Raw genomic sequence first — 11,918 nt, 5'->3', positions numbered from 1 at the left:
GTCCAATATATGTTCTGTTTGATGTTATGTGTCTTATTAGAGCTTTTTTAGAGATTGTTTTGTTCATGTGTTTAGTCCAGGAATTAGCCATGTCCCAATTGCTTTTTGCATAGTGATCGAAAGTGGCTGTTTAGCAATAACAGCTAAGGTTAATTCTAATTTATGTTTTCTGGCACTAAAGGTTTTATTCTGTGCATTTATTTCACAAAGAGCTGATGCATATTTTATTTTCTGTTTGTTTTATAGTTTCCCTTAATGCTTTCTTTGAGCTTTCCAAACAGTTGTACAGAATTGTAAGCTGTCAAGACGACGGTAATAAAGGAGCAAGACGCTCGGTTTCCTGGCTCATGAAAATTGAGTTTGGCTTGCTGTTGATCTGCGTCAGCATACACAGTGTATCCAACATGTAGTGATAACAGTACAAAAAGCTTTCCACTCCTTAGTTTTTTCACATTTTGTCACATTACAACCTCAGATGTCAAATGTATTTTAACCGAGATGTTTCTGTGATAGACCGACACAAGCTAGTGTTTGATTTCAAAAGTGGACGGGAAATAATCGGTGTATGGTTCGTACTTTGGTTTTTGCCTTTCGGAAGAAAAAATCACAAAAAACATTTAAAAAATCATGCTGTTTGTTGGAACAAATTAAAAAATCAACAGGATTTGATTTTTGCTTCAGCTATCTAAATTGTTTTTGTTTTTCTGTTTCATGCGTAGCGATACCAGAAATTGTGAAAGTTGTCAAAAGAATAAGAGTTTATAGAGACTGGGAGACTGCAGGAATATAAAAGCCTTCCTAAAAAATATTGGCAGTTTGGTTCCAGGTTAGATCAACAGCTCTCTCAATGACAAGTGTTGGCTTCCTCTAATTAAGACACACATATCCATGGTGAGACTTACTGATTCCAGATTGCTAAGTGGAAACGTAATGCGTCCAAAGTTCAGGCCACGGTTTCTGGTTCCGCCAGTAAGGCCCAAATGATGCACAAAGACAGTATAAAGTTTGTCTTTGCCTCAACCATTAAAGTGAGAAATGTAGCCTTTTTTGTAATAATATTTTTTTTCAAATTTAGTTGGAAAACAAAGAAACTTAGAAAGAAAAAACACCCAACTAACCCAAAAACCACAGAACGAAACTAACACACACTGTTTAGATCTTTATTTGGGGTCTCCTCTAGAACTTTAGAGGAAACTAGAACTTCTCAGAAAATGTATTTCTGAATTAGAACTAAACGTGGAGAAGCAGTATTCAGCTTCTATTCACCACAAATCTGGAACAAACTTCCAGAAAACTGCAACACTGCCAAAACACTGAGTTCCTTTAAATCGAGGCTTAAAATCCACCTGTTTAGATCTGCCTTTGTTTTATAACTGGATCTTTGATCAATATATTTGACTTTTGGATCAAGTACTAGTAGTGATAGTACCCATGTAGAGGTATAGGAGTAAACAGGGCTAAAACAAATGCTTGACACTTTTAACATTTTTGTTTTTAAGGTTTGTTATTTTATTACCTAATACTTGAAAGAGCTCATCGTTCCCAGGTAGTCGTACATCTAATGGGAAGATTTACTAAAAGCAGAGACCGGTTTACTTCTGCAGTCGTGTTTGTCTTACAATCAGATCCGCCCCAAACACATTTTCAAACAGAAAACTGCAACGCCCTTCGTTTACACCTGCGCTTCCTGCCGCGCTGCTGTTCGTTCTGCTTGCCGTCACTGCCGCGGAACACATCAATGGCTGTTCATGAGGTGTCAGGAAAAGGCGCCGCTTGTTCACGGCGCCGTTAGCTGCTCCTCATTCTCCAGACACGCTGGAGAAGACGGTGAGAAGTTATTTTGGGTGCAGCGGTGAGTGGAAAAGCCTGACGTTCCAGCTGTTACTCTGAAAAATCTGAACTTTTTCCCTCTTCAAGGATTACGTGTTAAAGGCAGGGAAGGAGAGCAAGTCTAGAGAATAATAATAACATCCCTGTTTTTCCAAAGACATGATTTCCAAATACCATGTTGGTACAAGGCATTAGTTTCCACTAAATACCATGTTGGTAAAGCTTTTTAGCATTAGCAGAACTAATATTAATGATTAGTGCTTCAGGGTCAGCTCAGCTAACTTTTCAGTTAGCGATTCCCAGTACTGTGTTTCAGTTTGAACCATAAAGCACGTCCTAAACACTGACCGTCTCAATATGTACATCACCACTGAGCCATCAGGAGGGGGTTCAGATTCCTGCCAGTTACTTTTTTTTTTTGCACCATTTAAACAAGATTTTTGTTGACAGACGTCGAAGGGAAGCCACTATTGCTCAGACTTCCCGTAGAAAAGGTATTCTACAAAAACAATCCAATCAGTGCCAATCTCTTCAGCTCATTTGATCTAAAGGTCAAACATGAACTCAAAACAAGCTCTGGAATGCATAATCACGAGGATGGCGGGTAGACTTTACAGCAGATGGAAGCCGAAGCACATCAGTCAAACAAAGCACTTTATTTAAGAGTCGGTGCCTCATCCATCCATGCGATCCACAATGTTTCATTGTCTCTGCCTGAGTGTTGTTTACATCATCCCCATTTTCTTTTCTTCTCCCTGTTTTTGGATCCTTTTCTGTCAAGTTCCACCATATGTTTCTGCAGGCTTGTCTGCTGAAATTATGCATTTTTCATACCTCAGTGATTAATGTCTGCTGATGCATTTCCGTACATCCCCAGGGGTTTGATTGTTTTCCCTGCAGTTTTAGCCGGGAGTACACAGCAACACCTAAAAAAACAACCGTGTGCCTGTTTGAACAGCGTTTTGTTTGATCTCCATGAGTGAGCACGTCTGAAAAAAAAACACCACACACACACACACACACAGTCAACACTGAAAAGCGGATATCGCGTTTGCAGTGGTGGGAAGTAATGAAGTACTTTGTTACTGTACGTAAGTAAAATTTTTATGTATCTGTATTTTCCTTAAGTAGAATTAATCGTGGATACTTTTAACTTTTACTCCACTACTTTTTACAGTAAGTATCTGTACTTTCTACTTCTCTACATTTCTATAAAGTGTCATGTAGCGCGGGGCGCTGGTCTTGGGCTTGACTTGGTCTCGGGTTAGGTGCGACGTTCCTTGGTTGCATGTCCTCCCCCACCTCCTTTAAAACGCCCCCTTTCTGTTGGATTTAGTTCACAATAAATGCCACTAGTGGTAAAAAGAGTGAAGTTCATGCCACGTTAGGACAGGAGACAAGATGTCGTGTTAAATTAAAGCTGGGGAAATTGCTGACGTTTTCAAATGTCAAATATGTATTTCCTTTGGATATAAATCTATAAATAGTTTGGTTTCTGTCAAGATTTCTGTTTAATATTGGTCAATAATTTATTGTGCATAATTGTTGCTGTGTTTTATCAAATTTAACACATAATGGCTTGTACAGTTTATGAAATATGTCTTTGAATTTGATGATTCTTAGGAATATATGTTTAAACAAAAGAAGCAATTAGTTCAGTTTTTGTAATTTATTAAAGGTTTCAAAATTACAGCAGTTGCAGTGCGCCATAGGTCAGGGAAAATAAACTGATCATCGGGCGGAAAACAACTTTAGAGTATTTATTATATTTAGCTCTTCCTCTGTCTATGGGTTGGATTTAGTTTGTTGTGAATAGGGTGGCGAATAGTTATGCACTTGTTTTAATTATAATTGTAATTGCTTTGCAAATATAGTTTTCAGTCTGAGATTAAATAGAATATTAGTTAATTTATTTGTTAAAAAAATTTTATTTGTCAAAGCAATAAAATGAAAAGATATGCAAAGAGGTAGATAGGGAATATATTAGTGTTTCTTACTATTTCCTAATTGTTCATGTTGTTGAGTGTCAATGAAATGTGTGTTTTTGTAGTATATTTAGTACAGTATTAAATGTGTCTTGATATTGTTTTTTTATGCTAAAATCTTTCAGAAAAAAAATATGCCTTCACACAAACTGAAGAATCCTCTGTGGAAGAAGACATTGAGGAAGAAATGTAATTTTTGTTTACTTTTTTCTGTACATAGTTTGTGTGAAATGTCTTTAATTTAATTTTTTTAATATGTTAACGTTTTAAAATAAAAGCGTGTTGATTTTGAGTTCTTTGTTTCTTAATGGTTTTGTTTTTAAATTATTTTGTAACATGGTAAAACAAGATGATCTGTCTGGGTTGGGAAGAAGTTTGTTAAATTCAGGAATTATAATGTGAGGGAGGGACAGAGTGGGATGTAGACAGATTAGTGAGTTTAGCATTAATGGTGTTACACAAGTCTGTTGTGGTTTTGAGGGAGCTGAGTTGGAATGCAAAACCTGATTCATTTGTTGGTTTATATTATTAATGTTATGTTGAAGCATGACATTTGGGTATTGATCAAAAGAATGATATTATGGGTAGAAGCTGCTTACATGAGCTACTTCTGTGGCATGACAGAGAAAAAGTTGGAGCAAAGAGATTCTTCACTGTGAAGAGTTTGTCATGGTGGGTTGGACCTATTTTATGGATATGAGGTGTCTAGTGCATATGGATAGCTTAACGTCAGCAAATAGCTTTTGAGCTTATTCCGTTGGTTTACTGATTCTCGGAAGATATTCTTGTCAAGGTAAGTACTTGTAAATGTTTGCTAAAGATGTTATGAGTGGGAGTTTGTTAAAATATGGGGAGGTATTGCCAGTTAAGTATAAGCTGTTGTATGCTGTGCGTTCGGTACCTTCTGTATCCTCAGGGATGCTGTTGGAAACTGTGCTGCTAATGTAAATAAATATAAACTTGGAATAGTTACTAAACCTAGGTTGCGTTATCAAATAAGTAGAGGACAGGACTCATTTGTTTTAGCTTTGGATAGGCTAGTAAGCGCTTGCTACTTGGATGGAGGGAGGGTTTAGTGTACAGTTGTTGTTGGAGCCTATTAAGAATTGGATTAATTTATCTTTGCTAATGTATTAATGCTACAGATCTAAAATTGTGTGAATGATATATCTATTGTAACTTGTTTATTTATTTGTTTTGCTAGACCTTCCTCCTTGTCAGTCAGCCTCCTGCTGTAATTAACAAGCGGAAGCAGCTGCTGTTGTGGATCTGATTGTTTGGTTAAGGAGTGAGGAGTGAAATAGTTTTTCTACCACCAAATAAAGTTTATTTTTTACATTTTTTGAAAGTCAACTCGGAGAGTGCTTCTGTTATTTTTGTACGTAAAGAAAGCTCACATGTTGCAACCAGAAAACTCTCCGCGAATGCTTTTTGTTTTGGATGAGTCGAAAACCTCCTCCTAGAAACTACTCTGGCACCTTTTGATTTTGGAAACTTGTTATCATGCCAGAGTAGCCGTAACAGTTGTATCTTTTTTTTTTTTTTTTACTGCAAATTAGCTGCTAAGTAAGACTATTGTACACCCAGCAGCTTTTTCTAGTTTTGGACTTGAGAATAAGGGAATTATTTATTCTTCGGCAAGTGGGAGGAGGATGAGGACGAAGGGAGTTGGTGTGAACAAGAGTGCTTTCAGAGCTACCGTAGATTTTCATATTGCTGGGTTGCAGAGACGTGGCATGGACGACGCGCGGATTTCACATGGTGGTGAGGAAGTACATTTCTTCGGTTTAAAACAGGGCAAAATGGATTACAGCAGTATACTAATCTCGTGAATCGGCAAGTAAAGACGAGGTTTCTTGAAAATATACGTGTCTGTAACTTGACGTCCCTGCTGTAGACGTAGTCTGCAGCGCGGTGGCTGATGGGATCTGAGCGCCATCTTGAAGGGCCATAAACGCAAAAAAAAAAGAAAAAAAACTTTCTCGCAAATTTTGGAAATCAAATTAGACATTATTCAACATCAAGCATTAAGATTATGTACCAAAGCATTTGGAACCGCATCAGCAGCAGCAATAGAAGTAGAAATGGGGAAAATGCCGTTATATTGAAGAAGAACAATACTAGAAATTAATGACTGGCTAAATTTACAAGGCATTAACTTAGATCATCCAACCGGAGAAATTTTAAATCCATGTTGGGAAAAAGAAAAGAAAGAAATAAGGAGTTTTGGATGGATTAAAAAATGTAAATGAATTGTTTAAGAATTACAGAAGAAGGTGATTTGGACAGATGAGGTAAAAATTAGTGTTTCTTTAAGCCTACATCCCTCCTTGGTGGATTTTAAGGCCAGTGACACTGGTAGGAGACAATATGATCCCTTCTGGCCTGGAAAATATTCCCAAGAAAGAGCTGCAGAGTGTTACTGTAGAGATGGATGCCTGCGTTTCCCTCCTGGAGCCGTTATCTCCACCACCCACCTTTAGATAAGCAGAAGAGAAATGGATGGGGAGCCAAGATTCAAGAATAAAACGGGGAGGTAAACATCCAGGTTTCCTATAAAAGTCGTATCTTGTACGCTATCCGTCTACCTTACCGGGTGCAAGTTGTACCTGGAGACTGACCAGAAGCTATAAAAGTGGGACAAGGGAATGAAGTCTTCCACTGAAATTACCTTATATACAGTTTAAGGTCGGCGACCGACAATCGGGTGAGTTTCTAACAGTTTTCGAGATTACAATTTACGTCAGTCACTCCAATAATGAGGTGGCCTGTTTTTTTTTTTCCAATCTCAGTAGCTGAGAGATGGTTGACTTTCAGAAGCTGCACAAATGTAGTGTTTGCTGCCAGTATCCTATACTGCAGCTAAACTGGTGACATACAGAGAAAATAAAAAGTGCTTGGCTAAGTGCTTTCGCAGTCAACATGGAAACTGAAGCATCTTTTCTTTCCCCAGTGGGAAAAAGTTGCAAGTAGCCTGTCCTGTACCTTACTAGATCCAAGACATCTAAAATGAGATCTTTTCATACTGGAGACAGGAGATGAAAGTTTGATGTGGCCCCCCCGTCTCTCGCGAATGTCCTCCTCCATCAGTTTGGGGGAGCTTTTCCAGCCCTGTGGTTTGCTCTATCCACCCCGTAGCAACGGCAGGACTATCCACGGTAATCCTGTTAAGAGGAAACTCACTCTCCGGCTCCAAATACCAGCCGCAGAGGAGAAGATTATTCTTCTTGTTAAAATGGCAAGGCGCACCTTAGAAGTGTGTGAGTGTTGGGTGGGGGAGAAATATGTGTGTGTGTGGGGGTGTGCGTGCGTGTGTGTGTGAAGGTCCCAGGGGAAGTTGCAGTGTAATCAAAGAAGGTGATTACTTGGTAGCAGTCAGGTGTGTGTGTGGGTGTGTGTGTGAACACGTCTGAGGAGAGCAACACACTGTAATCACAGGAGACTGTTACTCGGTAGCAGTCAGGTTTGCGCGTTATGTGGTTGTAGCGATAAGATCATATGCAATAAGATAAAGTGACTGCTGTGCTGATAGGTCGGGCAGCGACGGCGCTCCACATAAACACCACCGCTATCTGCATCAGCACTTTGTAGTCCGGAGTGTACTTCTGTTTGCAGAAGCAAACTTTTACCGCAACACACACGTCCACGCCCTCGTTTGGTTTTGGAGGAAACTGAAACCGTCACACAAGACAATAACATGTGGAGTTGGACCTTAAAGGGGTAGATTTATGTGTTTTCCAGGCACATAATGCATTTCATAGCACAATCAACTAACAATGTTACCGTAAGTTGTTATAAAAATGCTGTATATACCAAATATGACTCAAAAGAAATTTGACTTCATAATTTAATACCTTAAAAGTCTTTAAGAAGCTCCTGCTCTTTGTGAAACTCCGCCTTCAGGAAGTCATCACAACATCGCTCTTCTATTAAGCCTTTAACAGCATTTTACCTGCTGAGAAGTCGCTCCTATAATGAGCTCAGCAGATGCTCAGTTCCACTAGGTGTTTGCTAATTGTTGCTGGCTAGTCTGAAGGAGCTGAGTGGGAGAACCATGGGGGAGGGCTGCTCTGTGAGGCAGAAGCTTGGAAGCTTAGAAAAATGTGTGGTAATCAAACCAACACCGAAGGAATTAGACCTTTTGTGTTTAGACTTTCCAACCAAACTGTCTCAAAAAACTATTTCTTTCCAGCTCCAGTTGTTACTTCATACTCTTTTACAGCTTGGTATTTGGGAGAAAAGAAACGTTCTTCTATTCCATCGTTCAAACTTTTGTGGTTTTCGCTTGATTCAAGACTTGTTTGCCTCATTCCAGCAGATTTCAACATTTAAGTAAAGGTTTCTGTTAAGACATCCACTACAGTTTCAAATCCCTCATTCAGCCTCAGCATTTATCTTTTAACAGCCGGAGTAGTTCACTTTTCTGGAGATTGATTCGTTTGCTTTCTAAGTGCCAGACGGCACTGTCGCTTCATCTTCAGATTTCATCAAATCCCGTAGTGACTTAGCTTTTAGCAGCGACTAATGGAATCAATAGCCAAAAGTTCAAGATGTGAAACTGCAGAGGTGATAAACTGTCGTTTTCCTCCTCAGAGGGAGACATATATTTCCATCATGTTGTCCACCACAGAATGTTGCTCTCTTTTAATGATGCCGTCATGTTCAGCTGACTGAAATAATTAAGAGAATTGGCTGGAAAACTGCCGCTGTCAACAGAAATAGTCTGCTGTTAAATATTCAGAAATGAAGACGGAAAAAAAAAGGAACCCCGACAAGTTGCTGTCATTCCAGTTTTTCTATTTCTGTTGTAGTCAGAAAAGTGCCGTGCCAGCATGCCTCCCATTTATTAATGTGGCAGCCTTCAACTGTGTGCTTCACTCGACAAAATGAAACATTTATTGGCACCCCTGGTCAAAAAAATAAATAAATAAAAAAGCCTGGAAATGAGTTCAGCTTTCATTGCAATAGTATAAGCTCAGACTGAAAAATGTTGAAAAATCCAAACTTTAAACACTTTTTTTTCCAGTGGTGATAAAACACATGAATGTTTTTAACATTACAGGTGCCACAAATAAAAGTATACCTAATTTTCTTAAAGTAAATGTAAATAAAGCATTTTCTTCTTAATTTAGAAACTTTTTTAATAAATTGATTCATTTCTAGTAAGTTTTTAATTATGGACTTGGCGGCAATTTTCTGCACCAGAGTGCAGTACCCCTCCAGCCCCCACCTTTTTCGAATCAGACAAAATTGGTGTCAAACGTTTGTGTTGGTTTGTGCAACAAATTTTTTTGTTTGTTTGTACTGCTTTGGCTTTGAAGATATTAATGAAAGTTTAAAGGTAATTTTGGTTTAGCAAAAGTGGGGACGCTGGTTGACCTTTGATGACCTCTGGAAACATTTCTTAATATCTTTAAAATGATAGCGGCACAAACGAAAATTTTTCCTGCACAAACATTTAACACCAATTTTGTCTGATTTGGAGAAGGTGGGGGGTGGAGGGGGGCAACTTCACTCAGGTATTTTCTGCTGGTTTTATTTTCTGCCTCTCGTGACTCAGTTCACAGGATCGTCCACAGGAGGGCGTGGGCTTGGGTTCTACGTCCAACAAATGTCCCTCGTTAGGAAATCAAACCCTGCGACAGACTGGCGACCTGTCCGGGGTGACCCCGCCTCTCGCCCGGAACGTTAGCTGGAGATGGACCAGCACCCCTCCTGACCCCACGAAGGGACAAGGGTGTACAGAAAATGGATGGATGGAGGAAATCAAACTCCAAGCTCTATAAATGGGGGAACCATTTTTACATGTTACACCCCAACTTCCTAACCCAGTGGCCCAGTTAAACCCAGAGTCACATCCTGGTTTAACACACCTGGATCAAATGATGTCTCATTAGAAGTCATTAGGAGAACATTGACATGCTGAGGAGGTTGTTACTACCACCAGGCAGAGAACTAAAACATGCAGGACGCCGGAGGATCGACTTTGGACACTGTCCTAAGTATTGCTGACTTGTGATAATACATTAGTTCATACTCCCAAAATTGTCACTGCCGTATGATGGACTGCTGATCTGTCCAGGGTGTTCCTGCCACAGGACAAAAAAATGAGGAGGTACAGAGATTCGGAGGACGACGGGAAATTGTCCCTGTCACACATTCAGTCAACATTTAGTATTTTTCTGTATTTCCATCAAAGAAAAATACAGAACTGTCACAAGTAAAAGATTTCACTTGACCTGTGTCTCTTGGCCCGTACAACAATAAATCCTTCAGGCTCCAACAAATCCAGAGCCGCACACACGTTGGGGCTGCCGTGGAAACGTGTTTGGCTCATTTCAAAGTAATTCTGGGGCGGGTTCACGGTTACACAGAGATGGAGTCGTGCTAACCTTACAGCCGAGGAATTCCCAGTGGAGCAAGAAAATCTAAGTCGCACATTTATTCTTGATTGCCTTCAGTCGTCCATGCGAGAGAAAACCTACAGGGGTTTTTTGTTCATTTTTGCAGGATGAGCCCTGAAGGAATCTCCAGAGAACACATGACAGGACGGCGAGCCGGGTTGTCTGGTGAACTGCATGATTTGGTGTTTGGGGTTAGAAAATAAAGTCCTATTTGTTTCTGCACACGATCCTAGTTGGACCTGAACAGGGAAGAAACAGTCAATTATCAAAAAAGATATTGAGCAATAACAAGACAACGAATGGCAATAATTAATATGAGGTAAAGATGGTTTGATGGGTTTTGCCTAGAAACCTACAACACTGACCGATCAGTATTGCCAGACTGCCTATGATCTGCAGCAAAGACTTGTTTTTGTTGTTGGTGGGTTTTTTTTACTAAAGGGTCATTTTGGCTCCAAATTAAATAACTAGTGTGATTTAAATCAACTTCACTGAGTAAACTGGCTCATTAGGAAACTTGATGGAAGTCAGATACGGCTTTTAAAGGAGGCTTTATTTGTGCTGTTGTTGCTATTGCAAACAAGAGTCTGCTAAAGGCTTTTCAAACTACCCTCCATTAAGAAATTGACATCAATGAAACGACTGAGACAATAATCATGCAGTGTTTACATCTGGAACTGGTGGCTTACTGTGGAAACACATTTGCCACATAAGTTTGGACGTAATGAACTTTCCCATCCACTGCTGGATATGCGCCTTTATCAGAGGCATGAAACTTAAAAGGAAAAGGGTTAAAATTTCTGAAAAAACATAAATTTTTAAAAATAATTTTATGACAATATTCTCAGAATTAAACCCAAATTCTCGTACCCTATCCCTGATATTCCATCATGCAAGTCACAGAGGCCATGATTGAAATAAAAGCCAGTTTTGGAAATATTTTCTGACCCGAGCTCTATCAGAAACGCTGAAAACATTAGCTAGGTGTGGCTCTGCACCACAAAAAACACAACCTTCCAGAAAGTAAACACTTAAACCAAAACATATGTTACACCTTTTATTTACTTTCACTGCTCAATAGGAAGAAACACATTATCAATAAAAATCAGACTGCAGTTCCTTCATTTCTATACTTTGGCTGAATCAAGACAAACTGCCTTGATATGCCTTGGAAATCAAAGCTAGCTACATTGCCTTGATAGACTTTAGCCTTTTTTAGTCAAAGGTAACAAATATCATATTTAGCTCTCCAACGCCAATGTTAATGAGAAGAGTTTGAAAAGGGACGGAGTGGATGAATGGTGTGAGTGGCCGACATCTGTAGGAGCCGAGAGCAGAAGAGAAATGGAGCAGAGCGAAAGGTGCCTTTAGTTCTTACCATCTTCAATGTAGAGCCTTTAAAACCTGAGTAATTTTATTAGGAAGAGTAACTCATTAAAACCTGTTTTTATTCAGAGCCTTAAATTTTTGTAATGGTGTAGCAGAAATTAGCTCGGTGACACTGAACCAAACTAGTATCTAAAGTACATTTAAATTTGACTTTTATGGGTCTCAACAGTTTGTTTACTGAGAAAAGTACACATTTGATACTAGCTACTAGACATTTTTGGTACGATCCCAAGTAAGTGTACACAACCGTGAAAATGTACACGTGGACCTCGGTGTAGTTTAGTACATGTGACATTATGGAAGTTACAAA

The 11,918-nt window shown here is 39.2% G+C and overlaps 1 long non-coding RNA gene across 1 annotated transcript; it reads left to right on the top strand.

Annotated features, from left to right (window-relative positions):
- Window positions 1-444: 444 nt before the first annotated feature.
- LOC116714027 (uncharacterized) lies at window positions 445-3,106 on the top strand. Its single transcript, XR_004337978.1, has 3 exons — window positions 445-457; window positions 499-500; window positions 3,048-3,106. It is a non-coding gene; the product is annotated as an uncharacterized LOC116714027 (long non-coding RNA).
- The last annotated feature ends 8,812 nt before the right edge of the window (window positions 3,107-11,918 follow it).

This window comes from Xiphophorus hellerii, chromosome 23, assembly GCF_003331165.1.
Source record: "Xiphophorus hellerii strain 12219 chromosome 23, Xiphophorus_hellerii-4.1, whole genome shotgun sequence".
NCBI lineage: Eukaryota > Metazoa > Chordata > Actinopteri > Cyprinodontiformes > Poeciliidae > Xiphophorus > Xiphophorus hellerii.
The sequence above is the reverse complement of the archived record's forward strand: the minus strand, read 5'-3'. Positions and strand labels throughout refer to the sequence as shown.